At 44.2% G+C, this 14,432-nt stretch overlaps 1 protein-coding gene and 1 long non-coding RNA gene across 2 annotated transcripts in view; both read left to right on the forward strand.

Moving 5' to 3' along the window:
• The window catches only part of LOC132475417 (pyruvate carboxylase, mitochondrial-like), a 257,477-nt gene that overhangs the window by 27,285 nt on the left and 215,760 nt on the right, over positions 1-14,432 (forward strand). The window lies entirely within an intron of this gene.
• LOC132445472 (uncharacterized) lies at positions 4,466-4,921 on the forward strand. The gene is made up of 2 exons (XR_009522597.1): positions 4,466-4,538; positions 4,570-4,921. It is a non-coding gene; the product is annotated as an uncharacterized LOC132445472 (long non-coding RNA).

Genomic DNA, 14,432 nt, shown 5'->3' on the forward strand with positions numbered 1-14,432 from the left:
GGTAGATTAATTTCATCTGAATCTGGAATCCAATGGGAAATCTTGCCATCTTGCACGTCATCCAACTGCAACCACTGAACCAAAAAAGTTATTAATGCAGTTGAGACAAAACCGACCAGAATATAAAGAAACATCCCGAAACTAACACCTATGGTGTCTAGTCCACGATAACTGATTATTCTTCTTGGTACGGGAAATCTTCAAACATACGCCAGGTGGTGATCTTTGGTAAACTAGTTGTCCGTCAAACGTTATACAGTGAACACAAAACCACGTCCAAGTTAAATATGGATGCATCTATTGCTCTCAACTTAACTTCTTTCGTCTCCCGTCCCTCTCTTGTCTTCGGTCACAATAGACAAGAGACAAGGGTAGGACGGTCTATTGCGTGTCTATTGCGACATTCTGTCGAAACAGTATGAGCTGGTTGCTGTTCCTTTTCAAAACCCTCTAGTTATCCAACAAATGCCTCGCTTAAACCTTGGCAGAGGGATTGTTCCACCGATGTTGAGGAACTCTCAGATCTGGACTACTGAAATGTCTCAGGCTTCTCATGCTGCCTTGTAGAACGATGGAACGATGGAAATGCATTTCCACAACTTGTGGATGTTCCAAAATAACCTCTCCAAACATACACCTCGCAGTGTTTCACCTAGGATGGAGTTGCAGCAGCGGAGGTGAAATGTTTTTTTGTTTCCGCTCGCAAGTTCTTTTTTATGTGCTCGCAAAGTGCACCCTGCCGGGAGGTTTGTATATGTCTGCCGGTACCAGAAGGGCTCTTGAGGCCTAAGTACATACAGTACATTTGTGCACAGTAATGAGCAGGGTAAATATGGAGAGATTAAACATAATGCAAGTATAATATTTAAAACAATTATTTACATTTATTTAACAAAAAATATATTGTATCAACAACCACCCTAAAATCACATAACACAAATACAATCGAACATTCCTTAAAAATAAGTAGAGATATATTTTTCAAAACTAAAGGTTGCAGTAAGACTATAAAGAGCCCATGCCTATACGGAAAACGTTTTGGGGCTCTAGAGTCAATAATGGCGACGCTATTGAAATTTTACCATTGTGGTCGTTTTCAGTTTTGCACTTTGCATGCGGTCCCTAGGCACGCGGTTCGCTAAAGACGGCTCGTTTGGATAAAAACAATGTTGTAGCTGGTTCTCTAGGTTACTTAATTTAGTTGGAGGTGTCAATTGTGTCGCAACGTTGTTTCACTGATCTATAGAACCGTAAACTCAGAATCTGCCAATTAGTTTCCAATTTTACGGAAGTTCCTCTCTGTTTATATGCTTTACTCAGGTGTGTGAATTGACCTTGATATGAACCGTCCGTAGCGCAAAATGATGTAACATTTGTTTTATAAAGAGATAAGACGGAGCTCTCCTCTCCGTTAAATATGCTTTACTCACAAATGTGTGAATTGACCTGGATATGAAGTGCATATCCAGCTTCCATGGCGCACGGAATGTTCTATTATTTTGCGTAGCGCCAAATTCTTATTTTAAAGAGATAAGCCTTCCTCTCCTCTTGTTAAAAAAATTCAGCAGCAGCGGTCATATTTCAGGTGCATGTAGGGGAAACACTGCCTCCTCTCCAGACATATGTACAATAGGGGCTGGTTCTATCAGTGTTTGTTCCTCTGAATGAGAGGTAATGTTAAGGTAAGGGGTCCTTAATAGCTATGTTGATATGCTCAGGTAGGATAGCTTGTTCAGGTGGTTGTTCTTCTGAGTTGATACTCGCAGGTTCTAAAGATTGTGGTTCGTTCTTGGTAGACGGGTCTTCCTCACTGGTCTCTGCTGGGACTTCCCCCGTGCTCAGATGTTATGTTGGCAGGAGAAACAGGATTGCGCAAGTCTGGTTGTCTCACTACACAAGGAGGGTTCCTCAATTTGTGAGTGTTTTGGATGGGAATAGACACATCAGGTTGTGCAGTCTGAAGAGGTACGGATACCGGACTCGGAGTATGAATCATCCTCCTCTTAATCATTCAGAGGACACTGCCGGGTTCTTGGCCTTCTAACTGAAGGTGTTTTGACGGGCTTCTCCCTTTTTTATTTTGCGGAAGAAACCCACATGAAGCAGCACCTCTCATATATAATGTTCTTACTGGTCTATCTCTACATTCAAGCTCAACTGTTTAGACCTGTAGGTCACCATCTTGTCTGACACCAACCTAGACATCATTCTCCCACTTGTCTTCTAGCTTGTGTTTTCGCAAAGCTTGACATCACGGACAAGGACATGATCGTCTACATCAAGAGTAGATTATTTGACTCGTTTGTCAAAGAGTTTTGTTGCGATCAGCATTCTTCTTGGCATTGGAAGTTGCAATTTTTTTTCTCTTCTCCAGGCGAAATTTTGGATAATTCACATACTGGGAATGAGACTTCTTGGTGTAACTAACAGGCAGCCCGAGGATGAGCTCGACTGGCAGGCCTTGGCTGTCTCCCGAACATTAGTTGATAGGGAGAGATTTCTGTGACTTGATTTTTTTCGTACGACAGTACTTATGAACAAGAGGCTTCACAAAGCACTTAGTGTCTCGAGCGTTTAAGGTAGGGTGCGATTTAAATATTTTCGACGGGTCGATTTTTAAACGGGTTTCCTCGAGGATGGTATTGGATTTTGGGAACTTTTTTATTCCTGTGAACTCACCCAGTTCTTTAATTGTCTTTGACTCAAAGCCATAGTGAATGAGTTTTTTCATTAGGCTCTTTGCAACAGTACGCACGTTTTGGTTCGCAGTTGGCAGCTACCGCGTATTTTGTCAATTTATCTGTTGGTTCTCATTTATCTTTGGTACTGAAACGATCCAGGTCCAAGGATAAATTGCCTGTACAACCAAGTTCTAGAGACCTACTAATCGTTATACGTATACGTATATAAGGGAGCAGCTCTTTCGGGCAAAGCTTTCCTATGTACACAACACTCAAAGATCTTCACCTTTGTTTCCACCGATGGCAACATCCTCGGGCAAATAGTACCTTGCTTTTGCTAGGTCTACTGTTCTCTCAGTACGCATGTGGCCCATGCTATCATAGAGCCCCTGTAGTGCAACTGGTCTTGGCTCATCAGAAAGACAACGTTGATTGAATATTGGCACCATCCTGTGTCTCACGGTAAATAGCTCCATTCTGCAGCTTCAGTCGACTTGGTTCACACAGCAGTGATGGGAAAAAAATTATCTGTGGACGGTTTTATACCTTATTCCTTTAAGCATTGCAGTACACGCAGTATGACCCAAATAACTTCCTTCCGGTTAATTTCTTTCCTACAGTTTTCCATAATCCTTTCAAAGGTGGATGGTGCATTTGTGATGTTTTCGGGCATACACTTGAACTCCCAAAACCCTAGTGAGAAACACTGTCTTTTGCGTGTGCTTCTTCCATTTGAAATAGTTAATATCATGACTTGAGGTCTAAGACTGATGAACCGTTTAGACCCAGCTAGAGCAGAGAAGGTCTCTTCGAGGTTAGGGAGCGTGTAGTCTGTTGTGTTGCTTGACTTATTTTCAGGACGGGTCTCTTGGACTTGGAACTATTTGTCCCATCTCGTCCCTCAATCAGACTTTAGACCAAAAACGTATTAGACCAAAAAATTAACAGAATAAAACAATATTATGACGTGTCAGTAACCATTTTTATAGCTTAATTTCTTTTACCGTTATTAAGACAAATAAACTAATTTAGTGTGTAGACAATTATTTAATGGAATTGAGTGTATTAAACACTTTGCTCATTAAGTAATTGACCATTAGAATTAAGTAATTGTTTTAATATGTCTAATAGAATCAAATTTATTTTTTTGTTAAGGATATCATCATAATTTGATATAAAAATACATTGAAGAATAAGCATGCCAAAGTTTCCTCACAATTTATTTACAAATACAAATAATCTACAGAAGCATAAAGATATAGCTTCTTCATGCTGACTGCCATCAGCTCCAACTCACTGTCAAAAGAATCAAACACTCAAATCAATATTAAGCCTATACAATATATTATTTGTATTCGGTCACTGGAAACGTAATCACGTAATTTAAGTCTGAAGACTGGTGGAAGTAGTCCAGCCGCCATTTGTTTGGCCTCCTCCGTAAAGTGTGCGAACCTTCTGCCGTGTCTATAAATAAAGAGAAATGATTGTAGGAATTATACATATTTAGTTAATATTGGGGTTGAGGTGTAGATTCAAATTTGAAATAAACAAAAACATACCCATCCAGGTGGCAGTTCTCCAGTACTGTGCACCGCCATTTTCTGAGGACTGGCATGTCTTTCTAAAGTAAGGGGATATTCCAAGAATTGACAATGATAAAATGATAAGTATGAATTGTTCAATGTTGTAACCTTACATATGTCAAAAATCCAATCCTTTTCAATCGTCAGCTCTTTTTCATTCAATTGAATGTCTACTTACAACAGTAAAGTCAAATGGTGCCTCCAACATACTATGATGGAAAAATGTAATTGGTGACACTCACATGCGTTGTTATATCTGTTCAGTACATTTTAAGTCTGCGACTGAGTATACCATAATCATGAAGATCCCACAGTCGTTACCATATGCCTGTGGTGGAAGTGCCTGAACCATAAAGGTAAAACGTAATATTAGAAACGCATATAAAAACGATTTATTCCTTAAAAGTTAGACGATAAAAAAGACATGTACCTCGATATCCTATCCAGTTTTCTCCGACCCAGTTGGAGAAAACCCATAACCTACCCATAACCTGATATAGCGAAGCTTATCTTCTCATTAAATGTATCCATCTTTCAAAGTGAACTGGTTTTGTGTGGAATGGGTATTTGTGTAGGCATGAATGCGTTGGTTTAAGATAAATGCACAATAGGATAAACACACTATAGGGGACCTATTTATTCTTATTTTCAATTTTTTAGTTGATCACTATTGATTTACAGTAATATTTCACAGTTGGTTGTAGTATTCGTTATGGTCATAAGATTGCATGACTTATAATAGTAATAGCCTTGTTTTTATACACGCTAGGTTTTAGTAGCCTATTAGATATTCCCCGGGAGAAACCGACACTTTTCTGCTCCGCTGGCCAGTTCTGCACCTTGGACAACGCCACTAGATTGTCTTGCTGTAGTATCACATTGGTGATTACGGATGACACTAAATAAACCACAGCACGGCTTTAACATGAATTTTACTCAATATATTAATAATTATTATGAACGGGTTAACTCTCACTTACTTCCATGAACAAAGTGCAGCTAATTTTTCAAAAAGGGCACAGTATTATTATATTCGAATTTAGCGAAAAGTAAATAAACCACGGAACGGCTTTAACATGAATATTACTCAATATCTTAAGCATATTTACAGTCACACTTACCTTCCATGGTTCATCTTTGGTTTCTGCTTTAGCGGTGTGTAAAAAAAGTTTAAAAAAGAAATCACTTCCGTCACGCCACAGTGCTTCCGTCGCGCCTGTGTTGTTGTCACGCCAGGGTGTGGTTCTCCGGGGCTGCAGCTGGGCCCTACTCAAAGTTACTGGACTTCTTGCGGAGTGATGCGATAGAAAAAAATAAAAAATCAACTCTCCTTGACGGCGGTCATTATATGCTTAGCAACGGTGAATTATCAAAAAATTATTCACCACCGGAAGTTGTGAAGGCCCATGCAAGTGAGCGTTCAACAGCATTGAGAAGAGCCGTGTAATAAATTACGATGGTCACATTCATTATTCTATATATTAGGTGACTCCGACTATTCGACGATCGTTGCCCATCCCTACCTTCTAAAAGGACTAAGTCTCAAGTATGGGAATATTTTTGGTATTTAAAAATACTGCGATAATACCGAAAACCGGGATTATTTTGGTCACGATAACCGTGAGGTTAAATTTCCACACGGTTACATCCCTACATACGATCCTTCCTGGACATTTACAGCATCCAATTGTAATTGCTTGTGTCATAGCTGCCTAACCCTTCAAGCGGCGGCTACATTGCCTTCCCTGCCACACTGGAAACAGGACCAAGGACGTGGCCCGTTAGTCCATACAGCAGAGCTCGGTTTTCCGAATTCCTTTGCAGACAGTCCTCAGCCTGGGTCTTGGCTGGAGGTTTGACACTGAGACGCTGAGCTGAGAACTGACGTTAGCCATTTATTTATTTAACTCCCCCAACTCATTGACGGTTTCCAGATCTGCGATAGCGACGGTTGTCAATAGATGACCCGATGCACGCCGCTTGGTGGTGCGGGGAGCAGATTCAGCACCGCTGAAGTGCTGGTCATGCTACTCAATTACACGGCCTGCTTTTCTTCCTCCTACCTTCCAGCTGGAGATCAGTTAGCAAGGAGTTGGTCCTCTTCCACGCCCCTGCGGCTCACAGCCATGCCAAGTGCAACATGAAGGCAATGGAGGCCAGCGGATGGCTGTTCTCCTTCATTTTGCAGCATATTCATTAATCCCGTGTAGAGCTAATCACCAACTTCGACAACAAGGCATAGAGCCATAGAATCACAGGGCTCCAGGTAGGCAGAAGGCCCTGCATGCGGGCCTAAAGGCTTGGTTATTTCAGCTGCGGTTGAGGAAGTCAGAATGGAGTAGTGGAGTGTGACGCACGTCTGAGATCGAAGGGTCCTTCATCAGGACTTCGCCACCTGTGCGCCACAGGTCATAATCACTTTTGCTAACGGGGTGCAGAGAAGTTAGATGTGCTTTCGCTATATTGCACAATGTCTTCTGCCACCACTAGCTCTCTATCTTGTCGATTGATATCACCTACCTGGAGTGTGGACTATAAGGGGGGGGTAATGGTAAGGTCTCTGGGGGGGTTCATGCAGGGCTGACTGAGGCTAGTGTGAATCCAGAGGCTGTATGATGAGGGCGCTTCAGTTGGCTCAGGGGTAGAGGCTTGGCTAGAATGGAAAAGACTTGATGCAAGACTAGCTAGTTCTTTTTCCAAGGGTCTGCCTGCCTTCAAATGTCAAACACCTACACTCTCAAGGGGACAATGTTAAGAAAAGGCTGCAAGGAGTATATCTTTTTTTCTTTGTCTTTCAATTTGCCAATTATTTCATAATTAAACCCTTCAGACATCCTAGTTAGTTAGCCTAATATATTAAATATTACTCTAATTAAAAATCCATCTCTAGCTGTGTGCAGTATGTTGCCATAGTTACCACCTTTATCTGGCTGTCTGCTGTGTGTGTTTGCAGCTGGACTCATACTCCTCCTTGTGTTGTGGTGTGTGTGTGTGTGTGTGTGTGTGTGTGTGCTTGATTGCCTGCAATGATGGACATGTTGGTGTGTGTATGTATGTAAGCTATGTCAAGTTAAATATCGTAATGTTTTCCGCAGAGCCGAAACTGATTAAACATGACGTCTAACATCCTGTCACCACAAAGCGTGGGCCTGTTGGAGCATTAACAAGAGGAACAGATGTATATTTATATTTTTTACATCGTGCTTATACTGCGGTTCGCTCTCTTGCACCGTCTCTCCCCTCCTGCCAACGCATACATGTTTTGGCATTTCCTCTCAAAGTTCATTTAAGCTGATTTAGGAGACATTAATGTTGGGACTGCCCTGGTTCGTTGCCTTGTTGTTGTTGTGTTTTGGAGCTGAGACGTGAGGAAACAAAATAACTTTCATTCAAAGGGCCTTCCATTAGACGGAGAGATCTGTATCCGTTCCTTGGTAATTTTTTTCTTTGTCGTTTTCTATGGCTTTTCAATGGACGCCACTATTGTCACATGCAAATTATCTGAACAATGAGCTGGAGATCATCAGTGCTTGAGCAACGGGCTTCCTCAACGGTGTTAATAAAGTAGCAAATGAAGAAAACAATAGACGTCTTAAAACAACTAAATGTGCGCTTAACGCAGCAATGAGCTAAAGTGATAAATGTTTGTGATCGTCAGCGAATGTAGAAGTAGTAGTAGTTGTCGTAGTCGTCGCCGTGGTCGTCGTAGTAGAACTACATTATTTATTATTATTTCAAACATTCGCTACATCCTTAACCTCCCCAAATGCCGCAGTGTGTGCTTGTTGACTTTACTGTTGTCAATGGTGTTATCGGTTGAGGTTCATCCGATTGGACTGTCGTAGATTTGGCCCTTATTCAACCAAATGCGGAAAGAAGGGGGGATAAGCAAGAGTAAATATAACATAAGCTGCGGGGGAACATTGAGATATTCAGAATACTTTCTTTCTTCGGAGTGGGCACTTTAGGGTTAACAATCAGACCTTCTTCAAGGTCCTTATTCCAGGACCTTTTTTTTGTGGTACCATTGTTTCCTTTACTGCCTTGTCGGAAAGTGTTTGGCTCTAGAACTATACAGTATTTTAACATTACCTGAGAGGAGGATATTTAGTTTCATCAAGGAGATTGAGAGGAAAGGGTGGAGATGGATTTATAAAATAAATGTTATTCCGTGTTTTTTAGACTACTGCCATTTTGAGGGGCTAGGAAAGGAAATGCTAGCATTCAGTGGGACTTCAATGGGGGTGAGTGAGGCTGGCTGAGAGAGCATTAAGTGGCATGACCAAGTTGGAGTAGTAGAAGTAGTAATGCTACAAAGTACATCTACACTTTGCTCTTTCCCTCCTCTGGGGAATGCGTGTTCCTTAACTCAGAATGACTGAACTCTGTTCGCTCCCACATGTACCTGCTAGGGCATAATCTTATACTTTGGTTTTAAAAGAAGGAAGAATAAAAAGGGAACTTTTTGTTTCATAAATTATTAAAGGCTATGCTGTTGTATTCTGATGATTCCTGTTGCAGGATCGAACCAACAACCTTGCGAAAAGAAAAAATTATACACGTGATTGTGATTTGATATGGATCAGATTTGTAAGGAAAAACTTGATACATCCAAAAACATTTAGACAAAACCTAACCAATTCTGTCCATTTGTCACTACTCTTCAGTTGGTTTTTCAAAGATTCCAGAAACAGAGTGGTGGAATTCTTAGGCTTCCTTTATGAATTGGTTTGGATTAGGCAAGATTTCTATCTATAGAGGAGCCGGCAAAGGCACTACAAGGAACTAGTGATTCTAAAATAAACCAAAGAAAGTGATGGCATCAATGTCCATTTGCATTTGCATTTATGTATGCATTTAGTGTAATGACACGCTGAACTTCTACTCGTAGTGTTATTTATATTTTTTTATGAAAGTTCCGGCGGAAACCATGATTAAATAAGGGAAAAATGTAACGTTGTTTGTATAAGAAAATGACGTGAATAAAGCAGAAAAAGGGGGAATAAAAATCAACTAATTAAAAATAACTGGAAACAGCCCATGAAAAAAAAAAAGGTTACAGGCCAACATGGCACTTTACTGTGCAATGAAATGCAGGTTTCTCCGACACGGCGAGAGATGGAGGAGAAGGTGCGAAAATTAGCCTACAGGGAAATGAAATTGGGCTGGGATGTTTTTGTGTTCAGTGCACATGCACATGCGCACGCACACTCACACGCACACACGGAGTGAAGGAATGCTATATTAGTCATTTTGGTGTTTTTGGTTACAGCTCTAGGTGGAAAATGACACTGAAAATTGCCTCACTTCCACCGCAATAAAGGCAGCAAAAATACTGTGTGTGGAAAGGTGGTTGTGGGAGGGTTGGTTTGTGTGGAGATGTGTGTTTTAGATGGGAAGGCGGGTGTGTGTGTGCACACACTCGATGTTATGGGCTTATTTAATAGGCTAGGTGTGTAGTCGCGTGTGAGTGTGCGTGCAAGAGACGCTACTGTGCGTTTGTGCTGGAGGTTAGGCGATGACTATGGGCTTGACGGGGGTCCATTCTCTGTCCATTTGCTGGCTGCTCTATTAAAGCCGCACAATGAGCCTCATAAACACTCTGACTTGCTGTGATCAGCACCCTATCTACGGCTGGCCCTGCTCTAATCGTCTGGGAGGAGCGCGTAATGTGTTTACCAATGGAGCCGCAGAGCACTTTCTGCCTCTCTCGGCCGGTCTGCCTCTCTCTTTCTACCCGCCGCCTTCTCCTGCTGCTTCTCTTTCGCTCTCGCTTTCCTTCTGTCTCTCCATCGCTTTTTGCTTTTTTTCTATCGCTCTCTCGTCATCTTTCCTTCCCTCTGTTCTCTCTTTCTCTTTCTCTCTCTTGTTCTATTTCTCTCTAGCTCTCTCGTTCTCTTTGTCTCTAGTTCTCTCTCTCACACGCTTTCTCTCTCGTTCTCTCGATCTCTTTCTCTCGTTCTCTTTCTCTCTCTGGTTCTCGTTGTCCTCAAAACGGCGTCGGCTTTTTAACAAGTTCCATTTATTTGTTGTTGGTTGGCTGGAGCGTTTGCATCACATTGAGGCAGTAACGCTTGTTGACAAGCGATGTTGATCCCAGTGACAGACTCGAGCCTACATTTTCTTTCGCCCTCTCCCGCTCTTGCTGTGGACAACTCTTTGGCTCTTTTTCGCCTTGTTTCCCTGGTCAGCTTAAATTATTTCACTGTCTTTCACTCCTCTGTATTCCTCTTCTGGGCCTCCAGAAGAGGAATACGCTCTTCTGGCGCCTTGCCCTCCCCTCGGCTACCGTTCCTTCTTCTTTGTCGTCCACCAGCTTAATCCGTCCCTCCAGCGTGTCCAATCCCTTCAGCGCTAACCTCCTCTGTGTGACTGGGGGGCCCCACCGACGCCTCCCGTTCACCACGTATCCGACGCCACCTTGCGGGGGGCGAGGGATTGGAAAAGGCTTGTGTGCGGACGAGGGGATTGCGTTGCGTTGAAGGGGCGGGACAAAAGTTGAACTTCAGTTTACCTTATGCAAATGAGCACAGTGCTTGTTCGGCCGTGTGACTGGCCGATCGGCGTTGGGTGAGTACCGGACGGACCATACGGACTCATGTAGTTGGTCAGCCTCCTTCCTACGTGATGATCCACACACTGCATCATCGGCTGCCTTCAGGTTTCTCCTCGCTCGACAGGGGAACGCACGCGACTCCAAACGGTGTGGCCTCCATCAAATTGTGAGAATTAAAACACTGTCTTGAACATAGGGGGGGGGGGGGGGGGCGGGATCAGGGCACAACATTAGGCCTCAAGAAGGTAACTCTTGGTTGTAAGGAGGACTAACGTCAATGCAAGCGACAAACACTAGCCTGGATGTTCTCTCTCGGCCCCCCTCCCTCTCGCTGCTCTTTTCATCCTCCCTTTACATCTATTTTTACCCTTCTTGTTTCCCTGTTCAGCTTAAATAATTTCACTCCTTCTTCCCCTCCTCTTCATTCCTCCTCTCGCTCTCTCTCCACTCTCTCCTGGCTCCTTGCTGTCCTCCCGGCTCCCCTTCCCACGTCTTTAGTCTTTGTTGTCCACCAGATTGATTCGTCCTTCCACTGTGTCCAATCCCTTCCCCGCTAACCTTCTCCGTGCGACACTTACCATCACCCTCTGTACCTCGGCTGCTCCTGCCTAGTGCAGAGTGTGTGTGGGGGGGGTGGGCGTGGGAACAATATCCTTTCCTTCCATATGTTTTTAGTTGCACCACTGCGATATCCCATGACGGCCATCTCGGCCTCACACAAGGTTGGTGTGTGTGTGCTTGTTTGGTCCTCATCAGTGTTTGTGTGTTTCTCCTGAAGTGTTTGTTTGTGTGTTCTGTCCTCAGGTGTGTGTGTGTGTGTGTGTGTGTGTGTGTGTGTGTGTGTGTACCCTCGATGAGTGGGAGAGCAGACACAGTTGTGTCGCCATGTCACTCTGAGGTAAATCGCGAAATGGGCGAGCGTTGGAGAAAAAGCGAGAAAGAGAATGTGTCTCTCTGTGGCTCTCCGTCGTTTCACTCTGCGGTCCCCCTCAGGGTTTGCAGGAGGCAGCGGTGTAGGAGTGTAGCACAATCACTGTGACACTTACACGCACACACATTCATTTTGTATATGAGATCCATTTTTCCATCCTGAATACGTTTACAGTGTGTGTTTCTATTTGTGTGTGTGTGTGTGATAGGCAGTATTCCTATGTAGAATAATGGTTAACTATTTCTGTTGGTGTTGATATGCAATAGGCCATATTCATAACAATATGCTAGTGACTTGACATGCGTGTGTGTGTGTGTGTGTGTGTGTTTGTGTGTGTGTGGTTGCTATGTGAATGTGGGTGATCATTAGCTCCTTCTCTCATCCCTCTATTGAATGTGGCCTCGTTACGGCTCCATTAGCAGAGAGAGCTCCAGAGAATTCCAGTGAGGGAGAGAGAGAGAGAGAGACTTCCAGTGAGAGAGAGAGATTTCAGGAGGGAGAGAGACGGTGAGACAGAGAGAGAGAAGGGAAAAGATGGACGACATGAGAAAGGGACAGATAAGGGGAGAGAAAAGAGGAGAGGGGGGTATTGAGAGGGACTTCAAGAGAATAGGACAGAGATAAGGGGAGAGAGAAGAGAGGAGGGGGGTATTGAGAGGGAATACAATAGCAAGAGGGAGGGGCTACGGGGGGAAGGCAGAGAGGGGAGAGAGGAGGGAAGAGTGACCACAGCGGGGAGCTGGATGGACTGAGGAAGAGACTGAATACCGGTGGGAGGGAGGGAGGGAGAGGAGCAGACAGGAGGTGGAGAGTCTGCAGGATAGAGAGCAGGACGGGAGGCGGAGCTTAGGAAAGGGACGTGAGAAGGGGAACAAGCGGCGAGTGGTGCGAGGGTTCCTCTGAAACTAGGCCGCCGCCGCATGACAGAGGTTTGAGAGACGAGCACACAGCTGTTGTCTGAGACGCAGACCGAGGGTGAGCCCTCCTCTCCCCCGTCTGGGTCGCCCCCTATGCCGCCGTCGTCTCGAAACGCTTTAAGTAAACACAGAGAATCGTCAAGTGTTTAATTCACGGCAGTATTTTTGGAGGGAGCCCAGCCTTGGAGGAGGCTGAGGGAGGTGAGAGACGCCGCAGCAAGTGGCTTCCTTTCTTTGCCTTGTCATGAGTGTGACACCCCTACCTCTGTCTAGATACTGCTTGAGTGCCAGGCCGGGCTGGCGTTCATGGTCTTGAAAGGTCTCTAAATCGATTTAGGTTTCTACATTCAATAGGGGGAGCGATGAGAGAAGGAGCTAATGATCACCCACATTCACATAGCAACCACACACTTGGAGGTATGGGTGTGGCTCCTCAGCACTAAGCCGCACAGTGCCTGTACATTGGCAGGACAACGACGGCATGGCGCTACAACAGGGACTCCCCTTTTATAGAGGCAGGTTGTGACACGAGCATGTGAGACTTTCTTGGGGTCACAAACGACCGAGTAGTGGTCGGGGGCAGTGGCACCGATGCACAGAATCGAGGGAGAAAATAGTTTCAAGGGCCCCTATTATGCCACCAGGTGAGAGTGTGATTAGCCATTCCGAGCTGTTGAAAATCGGCCATTTCCTGCGCCTTGGTGACCTTAGGGAGTGTTCGCCTCGATGTATGATGGATAGATCAGCAACCTTTGCTACGGTCCACTGAGTGGCATGGTAGACCCTTAAGGAGCCTTTAACCACGCATCAATGCCCTCAAGTCATTTAGTAGACATTCATTTTTTATCAAAATACATTTTGATGCTTATAATGAGCGAGAAGGGGTTTGGAGTTCTTGCTCAAGGGTGCCCATGGATGGACTTCAGCCATTGGGTTTTGAACCCCAGACCTTTTGGAGAGCAGCCAAAGTAGAGGGCATCCTGACCCAGAGACTATCGACTTATAAGAGCCCTGCTTCTTACAAGCGCCCGTCTCTCTCTCTCTCTGCCGAGGCAAAATGTCTCGCTAAGTTGCCTTTTATTCTCCGTATAAAGAAGACAGTCTTATAATGTGTGGTTTATGGAGATTCACGAATGTCTTATTACCCGTTATGTCTTTTATAGAAATACATTTACGGGACAGGTTTTTGTCGGATATTAACGGTTGCGGAATAGGACTCCGAAGGGACATTTAATGTCAATGTATTTGTTTTCGTCGAGTGTGCTCACACACTCCAGTAAACATTGAAAGGGTAAGGCTTTCACCTCCCTCTCCGACATCATGGCCGCCCGTCCTTTTTATACCAGAGATTTACTGAGAGGAGCCGGAGGAGGCCAGTGAACGGGAATGAGGGACAGGGAGAGAGGGAGATATATCTATTGAGCCGGACCAGAGAGAGGGAAGAGTGAGAGGGCACGGCTTTTATTAAGAGAGACTGAGAGAGAGAGAGTGGAGACTCTCTGTACAGTAATAGGCTGCAAGCAATAGACACTCGAGAGATACAGCCCTGTATCTTTTCCTTAATGCGTTGGAGGATTGGACGGCGAGGGAGAGACGTGAAAGGTTATGTGGAGGTTTCCCTGATAGGATTTTCATCTCGGTTTAGTGCGTTGTAAAGCTGAATTAAGGTGTTTCTAATGTGTGGGGGATGTGGCATTATGGTAATTTCAGGATTAGTGTAGCAGTGGTCCGGGTGTTTTACTCCTGAGGTTCTGGGTTCGAACC

The sequence above is a fragment of the Gadus macrocephalus genome, chromosome 17, assembly GCF_031168955.1.
Source record: "Gadus macrocephalus chromosome 17, ASM3116895v1".
Taxonomy (NCBI): domain Eukaryota; kingdom Metazoa; phylum Chordata; class Actinopteri; order Gadiformes; family Gadidae; genus Gadus; species Gadus macrocephalus.